At 44.8% G+C, this 8731-nt stretch overlaps 1 long non-coding RNA gene across 2 annotated transcripts in view; it reads left to right on the forward strand.

The window, feature by feature from the left end:
• The window catches only part of LOC117198892 (uncharacterized), a 93750-nt gene extending 85019 nt beyond the window's left edge, over positions 1 to 8731 (forward strand). The window contains exons 8-9 of one of the 2 annotated variants that reach the window (XR_007479598.1): positions 1662 to 1837; positions 4869 to 8731. This is a non-coding gene — a long non-coding RNA (uncharacterized LOC117198892). Of the gene's footprint in view, positions 1 to 1661; positions 1838 to 2525; positions 4465 to 4868 lie in introns of those variants that run through there. The other variant, XR_007479597.1, reaches the window with a different exon arrangement.

Here is an 8731-nt window from a genome sequence, read left to right on the forward strand (position 1 = left end):
CCGCAACGGGAGAGGCCGCAACAGTGAGACGCCCGCGTACCGAAAAAAAAAAAAAAAAGATACAAGAGAGCTCTCTCTGCCCATGTGTGCACAGAGAAGAAAGAGGCCATATGAGCACACAGGGAGATGGTGGCCACCTACAAGTCAAGAGAATATGCCTCAGAATTAGATCTACCTTGCTGGCACCTTGATCTTGGGCTTCCAGCCTCTAGGACTATGAGAAATAAATTTTTGTTGTTTAAGCCACTTAGTCTGTGGTATGTTGTTATGTTGCCTGAGCAGATTAATATACCATATTAAGAATTCTGAACTCAACATCAAAAAAAAATTTTTTTTAATGGGCAGAGAATCCAATAGACATTTTTCCAAAGAAGATATACAGATGGCCAAGAGGCACGTGAAAGGATGTTCAACATTGCTGATCAGGGAAATGCATATCAAAACCACAATCACCACATACCTGTCAGAATAACGATTATCAAAAAGACCACAAATAGCAAGTGTTGGCCAAGATGTAAAGAAAAGGGAACCTAGTGCTCTGTTGATGGGAATATAAATTGGTGCAGCCACTATGGAGAACAGTGTGGATTCCTCAGAAAGTTAAAAGTAGAACCATTATATGATCCAGCAATCCTACTTCTGGGAATTTATCCAAAGAAAACAAAAACATTAATTTGAAAAGATATATGCACCCATATGTTCATTGCAGAAATTATTGACAATAGCCAAGATATGGAAGTAACCTAAGTGCCCATCAATAGATGAATGGATAAAGAAGATGTGTCACACACACACACACACACACACACACACACACACACACTGGAATATTACTCAGCCATAAAAAGAATGAAATCTTGCCATTTGCAACAACATGGATGGACCTAGAGTATGTTATGCTAAGCGAAATAAGTCAGACAGAGAAAAACAAATACTGTATGATTTTACTTATATGTGGAATCTCAAATGAACAAACAGAACTGAACAGAAACAGAGTCATAGACGCAGAGAACAAGCAGGTGCCAGAGGGGAGGTGGGTGGGAGAATAAGAGGAATAGGTGACAGAGACTAAGAGGTACGAAAAGTACAAACTTTCAGTTATAAAATAAATGAGTCACAGGTATAAATGTGCAGCGTGAGGATTATAGTTAATAATTATGTAATATCTTTGTATGGTGACAGATGACAACTAGACTTACCATGGTGATCATTTTGAAATGTATAGAAATATCAAATCACTATGCCTCGCATCAGGAATTAACATAGTGTTATAGGTCAGTTATAGGTCAAAAACAAACAAACAAACTCATAGAAAAAAAAGATCGGATTTGCAGTTACCAGAGGCAGGGAGTGGGAGGGAGGGGGAATCAGATGAAGGCAGTCAAAAGGTATAAACTTCCAGTTATAAGTTCTAGGGATGTAATGTACAGCATGATAAATACAGTTAACACTATGGTCCATTATATATGAAAGTTGTTAAAGAGTAAGTCCTAAGAGTTCTCATCACAAGGAAAAATATTTTTCTCCATTTCTTTAATGTATCTATATGAGATGATGGATATTCACTAAACCTATTGTAATCATTTCATGCCATACATATGTCAAATCATTATGTTGTACACCTTAAACTTATACAGTGCTGTATGTCAATTATATTTCAGTAAAATGGAAGAGAAAAACAGAAGACTTTTGAACATATTCCTAAAAGCTTCGTGGCAAGCCTCTGGGGCTTTAAGCAAGGGATAGACATGCTCACACTCAGATCTGGGAAGGCTCACTCTGGCTGAAACTCGGAGAAGGGATCTGAGCAGGGCAAGACTGGAGGCAGTGAGATAAGGTAAGAGGTGGGGTAGGCACGCAGGATGGAGGTGATGGAGACTTGGAGCGTGGTGACAGGGAGGTGAGGGAAAGTGGAAAGACTGGAGAGATCTTTACAAGGGAAAATCAATGGGACTTGGGGGCTGATGAAGGAAGGGGGTGCTCCAGAGGCCCCCAAGGCACAGTGGAAAAGAGCACTGGGCTGGGAATCTCAAGATCGAGGTCTAATTCCCAATCAACCACCAGTCAACTACCCGGTGGCTTTGGCCAAGTCACTTTACTGCCCTTCACTGCTTTCGTTTCCTCATCTTGTAGGACGAGATAAGGCCTGTTGATCTTATGGTACCACTCAATTCTACTGTCCTCTGATTCTACAAAGTAAATGCATTACTAAGGACAAAATAAAACCATGGTGTCACCTCCCCCCAAGGTTTAAGGACCCTTCCTGTATGTGTTACTCAATACCATTGATCATCATATACTTAAAGATGTACTCAAATGTTGCATTTACTGGTCTGTCTCCTTCAGAAGGCTAAGTCCTCCTTGAGGGCAAGAACTGGGTATCCTGTACCTGGAACCAGGTCAGGCATATGGTAATTGATTCACTGTATCTGTGAAATTGACTATTTTGAAGTGCAGAGAGAACAGACACACAGTTATTCAAGAAGGCATCTTTGTGCCATGTATTGTGTTTTTTCTGTATCCAGAGCACTGTGGTGGATGCTAGGGTCATCTGAATAAACAAGAAAGCCAGTCATGGACCTTACGTCAAGTCAAGTGGCCAAGACAGACGTTAAACACACGAGGACAAAAATTATGGTTTATTTCTAGTTGTGGCAAGTGCCACAAGGAAAAGTACGGGGTATGTGAATGTGTAATAGGGAGACCTAACTGAGAGAGTGGCCTTTATGATAATAAGGGTGAGTTGATTGACTCACAGAACTAGGAAGGGAAGAGAGAAAGAGAGGGGGACAGAGGGAGAGACTTTTAGGAATAATAAGGAATAATAAAAAGGAATAATAAGCATGCATGGAGGCCTGAAGCAGGAAGGAGTTCTGATGAGAATACGGGAAGGAAATCCGCTGGGATGGTAACGTTAGCTACACTGGGATTGTGGAATTTTGGGTACTTTTTATTTTCTTTTGTTTGTATACATTTTGCATTTCACAGATTTTCCACAACAAACACACGTTATTTTAATCATTGGAGGGGAAAAAAAACATTGTTAGTTTAAACAAAATAATAAAGGATGTGGGGAGAATGGGTGTCATGGAGGAGGGGGCACATTCCAGAGGGACTGGTGACTTAAGCGGTGAGTAATCCCTACGTGGGGGAGAGCAGAGGCATGTTGATGGGGCTAGAACAAAAGAGCAGGGGTGACTCACGAATGATACAGTTGAAGCTGGGCCGCCAAGGTCCATGAAGGTGAGGCTGAAGAGTTGGAGGTGATATGAAAAGTCATAGTGAGCTACTTTCAAAGGGCCTGAGCAGGGGAGGTAAGCATTTTAGCAAAGGGGAGCAGGATGGGGAGAAACCAGAGAGAGAAGGAGTCTAAGAGGTCCCTTCGGGGCTGGTGGGGGAGAGCGGGGACCTGGTAAGGCCAGTGGTCCTACAACACAGAGTAGTTGGTCCTTTGTTACTTCACGGGCATCGAGGGGTTAGGCTGCCCTATGCTTTCTGCCCCACAGTGGAAGTGGAAATTGTGTTTTCTGAAGGTCCTTCCTGATCTGCAACCTCTGAGAAATAAACTGCTAGCCTGGGGACATTTCTAAAGAGATAAAGTCAAAAATTGGTTTTCGGGGGCAGAGGTGGCAGGGCACAGGCAGGATTTGGAAAATTGGGGCCTGCTATAAGTTCTAAGATGTCCTCCCACCCACTCCTGATCTAGATAAGCACCCCTGCTTATCCACCCACACTGGATACTTGGCCAGGATTTCCTCCTGAGGCTGTGAAGCATTTTTAGGGCTGGGATGTGAGTTGGGGAGGGGGCGGAAATTGGCTCCCCACTCCCCTCTGAGCTGAACCTACAGGAACTACCTCAGCCACTTCCCTTCTAGGCTTTTCCCCCCTCTTCCCATGTGGTTCCCTCAGATCACCATCTGATTGCCCCAACAGAACTCTTCTTGGCATCTCCTCTCACCCCACACTCCTGACATGGGTGCTGCCCACTCAGAGAGATGAGGACCAACTTCGTCCTGGCCTTCTACCCAGCCCGGAAGCTGAGTGCAGCACCAGAGTCTGTGCCCTAGCCCTCTCCTGCTCTCTTGAGAAAAGAGATGCAAAATCATATTAAATAATGATATTAAATCACCATGTTAGATCAGTGTATCAAGTGCAGGACTGGTCAGTCAGCAGCTGAGGGATCACTATCCGTTGCCCCGTAGTTGGCCCTGGGCTACTGTGAGGATGGAGGAGACAGGGGCACTGAAGGAGCAGTCCCGCTGTTTGGAGGCATCAAGTTCTTAATAAAAGTAACTTCAACCCAGAAGACCTGGGTTCATGTCACAGCTGAACTCTTGCTAGCCTAGTCATCTGAAGGGTAGCCCACTTACCCCTCTAAGCCCCGTAGTTTCTTCAACTGTGAAATGGTCGTGATAGCTAGTTTAGGATCAAATGATGCAGTGTCTGAGAAAAATAGACTTAAAAGGAGTTCTTCCTTCCACAGGAATCTATTGTGAGGCTATCACTGCTCAAAATGTTCAGGATATAAAGATAAAGAAGACAATCGTAACAGGCCAGTCCCCTGCCCTCAGGAAGTTCCTCCAGTTGCTGTTATTACTGATGACTGTTGAATAAATGGGGCCACTCATAAGAAGCAAATGGAGAGTTCTGACAGAGGATGAAAAGCTATATTTTCCAAAGATGGGTATCCTCCTCCGATACCCTTCTTATCCCATGACTGACACGCCAGGGTGGGATCATGTTCCTTCCCCTTGAATCTGGCTGGGGCTGTGACTGCTGTGACCAATGGAGTAGGGGGAAAGCAATGTAGATCATAAAAAAGTGAAGTCATACAAAGTATATAGTTCATGCCTGGTTCTCTTTCTCAGTAACCCAGACACCATGCAAGAGAGGCCCAATCTAGATCAAGGGAGAGGAACCGAGGCCCCCAGCCAATAGCCAGCATCCACTGCCAGACGTGTGAATGAAGGATCCTGCAGACGGATGGTTCCAGTCTCCAGCTTTCGAGTCTTCCAGCTTCGACCCCAAACATCATGGAGCAGAGGCAAGCCATCTCCACCCCCACTGCACTCCATCCAAACTCCTGATCCACAGAGCCCATAAAGGTAACAAAGAGTGTCATGCCCGCTAAGTCTTGGGGTAATCTTTTAGGCAACATTAGATAACCAGAACATAGAGTGACCTTAGGAGGAGCAAGAATGAGCAGCATAGAAACTGAAGGAGAAAGTACCCTAGACGAGTTGAGTTAGTCAGATGGAATGACATTAAATGTGGAAAGCGTTACTAGCCTCGACCACATGGTTTCTAACCTCGTCCTGCTGTGAAATTGTTCCCTCAAAGACCACCAACAACCTCCCAACTGACTAAAGTCAAAAACACCTCACCTTTTTCTCCATACTCATTCTCCTTCAACTTCTTTCCTTGACTTCCAGTCTTAATATAAGGTCAACTACCACACGGACATGCTTCTCTACCGGTCTCTGCTTTGCTTTACTCATTGGTTCCTCTTCTCCCTCCCACCTTCCCACTAGGCTGTAACCAACTTACTTTCCAAAGGCTTGCTCCCCTCTCTCTATCCATGGCCCTCAAAGAGCTCTTTCTTCTTCTTCTTCTTCTTTTAAATATTTATTTATTTGGCTGCGCCTGGTCCTACTTGCAGCACATAGGATCTTCGTTGCTGCCGTGTGGGATCTTCCTTGTGGCATGCAGGCTCTTTAGTTGCGGCATGCGGGCTCTAGCTCCCTGACCAGGAATTGAACCCAGAGCCCCTGCATTGGGAGCATGGAGTCTTAACCACTGGACCACCAGGGAAGCCCCGGGCTCACTCCTTCTTGACGAAACTATCACCTGTGTGCAGAGTCTCCCACTCCAATACCTCCATAACCAGTCCTGTTCATCGACATGAACTCCTATCTTGTTTTGCCAATTTCCCTCTAGTCGTGTGCCAATACCTTATTTCTTTGCCACCTCAAGTCCAACACATCCAAAATGGACCCACTGTAATGGATGCTATCTGGGCCTCACCCAGATCATCTTTACCAGCTGGTCTACTCATCCCCCAGGTACCAGGCATGTTGTCTGATAACCACACACAGCTGTCCCCTTTTCTGGAGAATTGGCCTGGACCGAATGGGAGACAAGCCATCCCCACAACACACACTTTGGACAGATCTCAGCCACTGACTGCCTGGTGCGCAGCTGTAAAACACCAGCCCCCTTCTCTCAAGGTGGAGCCGACTCTGGTGTGATTTGCGCTGAGAGTCTCACTGTGGACTCGGATTACAGCTTAGCCCACATCCTTGCTTAGCTTCTTGGCTTTGCCATCTTGTTCCCCTCGCTCTTCTCCTCCCCGCATCAATCCCTTGGACAAAAGTTCTGTGCCACCCAACCTAAAACACCTATCAAGGCAGGTTCACTTGTTTACTTGTTTCTTGACCTCCCCAACCTGAAACTCCCTATCAGGCCAGCCATCAATCCTAACATATTTTCTAGCAAATGCCTCTCAGATTTATTTCTTCCTCCTTGTTCCCATTGCCCCCACATAATCACCTCACACCTGGATTGTGAAATTGGTCTCCTCTCCAACCTCCCTGCCCTTTCCTGTTTTTCCTTTCCCCCACCCAACATGACTCGCACGTAAACGCCAGATTAAAATCTCTTTAATGCCTTTGATCATACAGCTCCCCTACCCAAAAGTTGAATGCCTCCTGTTTCTAATGGCACTAGATAAAGATTCTTTTGTCTGCTTTCCTGGACCCTCACTGAGATCTGGCTTTCTCCTTGTTTACTTAACCTCATTTTCCAGTATTTCTAATTTTCTATTCCAGCCAGCTCCTTCAAAATTCCACAAAGCACACTTATTCCCATCACACCAGCCCCACTTTCCCCTCCTACACTTTCCTAAACCCTGCCCATCAGTGGGAGGGCCACCCAGCTGTCTCCCAGTATCCACCCTTCCCTTCTTCTCAGTTTCCAGCTGGGCACAGGGGTGCCTGGAGTAAATAACACATATCCCAGCCTCCCTTGCAGCTGGATATGGTTAAATGACTTCACTTCAGCCTATTTCATATAAGCAGAAATGCTGTACATTACTTCTGTCAATGGATTAAGAGGAAAGGATGTGTTTCTTTGCCCTTCTCTGTCCTACTGGCTGGAATGTGCAGCTTGGACAGCCATCTTAGATCATGAAGTAAAAACCATGTACTGAGGACGTGAGGCAACAAAGTGAGCTTCTAGCCAAGCCTGAACTGCCAGCCTTGATCTAGACTTTCTATCAGAGAGAATGAATTTATATCTAGTAAACCACTATTCTAATTTTTTGTCTCTCACAGCTGAATCTAATCCTAACTGACACACATACTCAACTTTTCTGTTTGTTAGCCATAATGAGCTTCTGTGGCTCACAACCAAAGGAAACCAGATGCTAAGGAAGGAAGGTAAAAGCTTTAGAAAAATTAAAGGAAGCTGAGGCAAAGTGCACAGGACTTTAGAAAGACATTTCTAAATTATTACTGGCAGGGAAGTGACTACGATTATGTAAGGAGAAACTAGGCAAGCCCAGGCAAAATGCAGGGCTGGATTTTCATGCATTGTACACTGCAGAAATTATGGGCAGAGCAGATCTAATATAACTCTGAGTGTTAATAAGGTGGTTGAGCTGTACTTTGGTTCTGCTCACATCTTGTGAAGGGAGGAAAGAAGTGGATGCAAGGCTGAGCTGAGAAATATTTAACAACTGCCTGGAGGTTGAGGGGAGTCTAATTAGCTGCATTTCCAGTTTCCGTGGTGTAAATATTCCCAACAAGGTCAACTTCAAGCTACCGACGTTATGTCAGTTGGCTCACAAAATTCCTGAAAATATCACAATCTGCTCTCATGAGCTGCTCCAGCACAGAAGGGGGCGGTGAGGGGCGCTGAAGTGGCAATGCATGTGATGAACCTCACTAGGCGCCAGGCACTGTGGGAGCCATTGTGCATATATTATCTTCCTTAATCCTTCCACGCAACACTGAGGGGTAAGGCCAAACGTCCCCAACCATTAATCCTTTGGGGGAAAGTTCCAATACATGTGGATTTATATTTATATATCTTCTCCACAACCCTGGAAGATGCATTGGTCATTCCTATTATGGATAATTAGAAAAAGTAGGAAATGGAGGTTAGGAAGGAAAGCTAGGGTGTAGTGGATATTATTTGGGTTTTGACAATGCAGCAATGACTCTCTCCTCCTCCTCTGACAATAGTCATTGGATTCTTTGGGGAATTACCTGTGCACAGTCCTACTGAGCTTTCAGTTAAGATGTCCGTTCTTCCCCAGGCCCCTACCTAAACCAGACTAATCAGACTCTCTGCTGGAGCTTTGAATGATGAACATGAATGTGAGGGATGGAAAAAAGCTAGCTGTCATTCATTCATTTCAGCAGGTAGTGAGGGCAAGACTTGATTCCTGCTATGGAGTCCCCAGAGCTGCCCTAGTTCCTATGTTCCCTGAGCCTAGCTCTCTAGCCTTCCTTTCAGGCTGTGAGCTCTTCAAGATCCTCCCAATGCTCAGCTTTTCTAAGTTAGCCATAATGAGTTTCTGTGGCTTGAAACCAAAGAAATCCAAATGCTAAGAAAGGAAGGTAAAAGTTTTAGAAAAATTAAAGGAAGCTGAGGCAAATGCAGAGGGCTTTAGAAAGGCATTTCTAAATCACTACTGGCAGAGAAATGGCTACAATTATGTAAGGAGAAC

This window comes from Orcinus orca, chromosome 10 (genome assembly GCF_937001465.1).
Source record: "Orcinus orca chromosome 10, mOrcOrc1.1, whole genome shotgun sequence".
Taxonomy (NCBI): domain Eukaryota; kingdom Metazoa; phylum Chordata; class Mammalia; order Artiodactyla; family Delphinidae; genus Orcinus; species Orcinus orca.